Source organism: Pinus tabuliformis, chromosome 3_1 (assembly GCF_031772625.1).
Source record: "Pinus tabuliformis cultivar Carrire ecotype Pingquan chromosome 3_1, CPIR1, whole genome shotgun sequence".
NCBI classification, from domain to species: domain Eukaryota; kingdom Viridiplantae; phylum Streptophyta; class Pinopsida; order Pinales; family Pinaceae; genus Pinus; species Pinus tabuliformis.
In genome coordinates this window covers 566079935-566083478 of record NC_142301.1, presented here as the reverse complement: position 1 = coordinate 566083478, position 3544 = coordinate 566079935, and positions in this window count along the sequence as shown.

Here is a 3544-nt window from a genome sequence, read left to right as displayed (position 1 = left end):
TTTATTTCTTTCAAGCTTTTCCTTTTCAGCAAGTAGTTAGAAACCACTAATCACACACCCTCACTCATCTAGAATTCACCTTACACACACTTTCACTCATCTGTTCATAATCATCACTCCATCTTAGGAAGATAAAATTAACCACAAACAACACCCCAAACGACAAAAAGCTCTAAGAGGTTGCTTAAGTACATATAGTACACCTTCACTTCATCAACTTACGAGCCCCGGGTTGACAATTAATGATATCAATTTAGGAACACTAAATTGACTAAACAATATGTCCACCACATCCACTACTCAAATAACCAATGAGTCCACACTTTAACCACTTATTCGAGCTATGGATTATTTCCATAAAAGTTTCCAAGCCATACCATGGGGAATTACCATTGCTTCAACCTCTATAAAACACTTTATATGTGAGGAATGTGAGAAAATAGAGTTTACATGGGGTAATGTTGTTCTTTCCTTCGAGAAGTGCATTCATGGTAGAGGTAACATAACACTAATGAAGGTAACATGTGTTTAAACACTCAACATGCATTGGAAACTTGTGCTACATTTATTTCATCCCCAAAACTGAGTCAGCTCAGCTCAAAACTTCCAAAATTTATGTCTTTGTACTTGCAACCATCTCCCAAGCTTCTAGAAAGACTACACCATATTATCAAGCTATATGAAGGATTTAATTCATCATGTCAATGCTTCCAACGTTGACTAATGTTAATTCCTCGAAGCTAGTTTACATCCTCTCCTTAGACATCTACACAACCTCCAATATCTCTGCGCAACTCTATAGCACCTTTGTAACATTGCCATAAGTCTGAACCACCTCTACAAGAAGTCATGAAAATGAACATGAACATGATACCAGGTCTTCCAAACAAATCAACATGGAGCATGAATATCTCTAACACCTATCCAAGAATCATGCCATACCAATACCATCATCCTACATCAATGCCATTTTAAATACCATCATGAGGTTGACATCAATGGACCATCTAGATCATCACAAGGCATCACAAGCTTGACATAAATGTCAATACAACTAGCTACAACCAATCAAGCATAAGCATCACTAAACATCTGGAACACATGATACAAGGTTGACATCAATTCCAATACAAGCCAGTTGCAACTTCACAAGCCATAATGCCAACAATCTCCCCATTTTGCATTAATTGCAACCACACACAATTTCTAGACAATCTCCTTTACGATCTCCCCTTGACGTCAATGGAAAATGGTGAACTCCATTAGCTAAGACAACAATAAATCATGCATGGCTGAAAATTAATACACCTCAACAAGCATCCATTCCTCTCGCATCAAAAACAAGTAACATATTAAGCCAAGCATCAACCAGTCTCCTTAGACAAACATATCAAACCAAATAACTCTAGTAGTAACAACAATATGCACATGAGACAACCATACAAGCATCATCAATGAACAACATCACATAATATAAAAAATTGTGTTCATGAGGCACCAACCTAGACTGTCCGTGGTAGTAACCAAAATTCAACAACCACCAACCATCTATGAGTTCAACATCTCTAACAGTCATAACATAGCATGAGACACACCATGAACAACACCAAGCAGACCATAATGCCAAAAATGCATGATTAAAGAAACAAGAGAAAATAAGATGTTCCCTTTGAACTCATTCCATATCCAAGTTGTAATGAACTGATTGTGTTGCAAACAATGCTTTCTTACCACAAGTAGAAACACCATATCGACTAAGAAACATACTTCCATGACTTAATGGAACATATAATGTAAATTCAACATACTCCACATACTAAGGATTGGACTCTCAACCAACATAACATGATGAAACAATAAAAATTAAATGGATATAATAATCAACATATAACAACCCATACATGGTTGCTCCATGTCTAGAGTCACTCTATTTATGTCTTTGCCACATTGTCTTCATGCTAGGGAAGTTGAAAAATGATTAGTAAACATTCTAACAAGGTTTATATACATATCTTTCCATGCATAAAAAATAAATATACAAGTTGCAAGAAATATGCTTGAAAAGAAATAAAACCATAAAGAACAATCCTTGAAAACATAGCTCCCGCAAAGCATTATATACCTCTAATACGCAGGTTGATCTTGCAAGCCTGAATGTTCATGAGGCTCAAGTGAACTCATTATATTTTGATACTATAACTCATACTCATCAAACTCACATACTTTTTTTCTATAGGCTCCCCATGAGGGTATGAACCTCTCATGAACTTTGTAGTCTACTAAGAATATGCATGACGTAACCATAGACTGCAAAGGAGGTTGATCTCTCTACCTCATGGGATGCTTCTCCTTCTTTCTCCACATGGTCTTGTATAGTCTCATTGCAATATACTCTAGTTTTCTACTAACTCCTCCCTTATTTTGTTGTTTCTACTAGATTTTCCTTGAATAATGAGGAAACATACAATCTCTTGCCATATGGCCAAACTTGCAGAATGTATTTCTCTCCACATGGCCAAAATATGAGGCAAGATGATTAATTCTCCTACTTCTCATGTTAAATCTATACCTTGTATGCAATGTGCTTCTCCTCCATTGGCTAGATCTGCAGTCAATTGACTTGTGGCCAAATAGTTTGCATAAATAGTAATAACCATAAAAATCATGATTATACCAAATGGTCAATGTCCTTGGTTTTTGATACTTCTACAACCTCCATTGATTAGTTAGCTGCAACATGTCCAAACTTGTGACAATTGTAACACTCTATCTTGTGCTTCGAAGAATAAAGGGGCTTTGATTCCTTTGAAATTTTTATAGATCTGACACAATCTTCTCTTGGAGAAATGGATCTTCTGAACGTAGGTTATCCTTGAGTTTTTTCTCTTTTCTACTACTAGATCTATTTCTTGTTTCCTTCTTTTTTATTCTTGTTGTCGCTATTGTTCGATGAAGGTCCTTTTGCTTCAACTTTGTTGTTTTTCCTTGCATGTGAGTTAGACTCACCCTTTTCAAATCCAAGACTAGATCCATGGAATGGTGATCATTAGATCTCAAGAAAACCATCCAAGGCTATCGTGCTCTTCCCCATATTTAGCTAATTCCTCATGAACATCACTTTAGCTTCTATTTCTCCCACTGATATTCCTTCTCTCTATATTGTTTTCATATACCTTCTTCAACTCTTTCTAGTCCTACCAAGTCCTCAAGTTTATAAACTCCTCATTGAGCTTGGACTCCTTATCATCACAGATCTACAATGGTTTTTATTGATCCTTGCATGTAGTTGTTAGCCTAATAATCTCATCTCTAAGAACCTTAATATCATTCTCATCTTCACTAGGCAATTTAGTATGACCAAAACTTGAATCATCAAAATTGTAACTCAAAATAAAATCATTAGCATGAATACCTCTCGATTCATTTTGTTGCAATAACTTTGGTTCTTGATCTTCTGATTTTTGCACATTATTGGTTGAATGACTTGCACCAAGAGATGAGACTCTTTTGGTCGAGATTCTTGTTTCTGAAGGCCCTTCTTCTT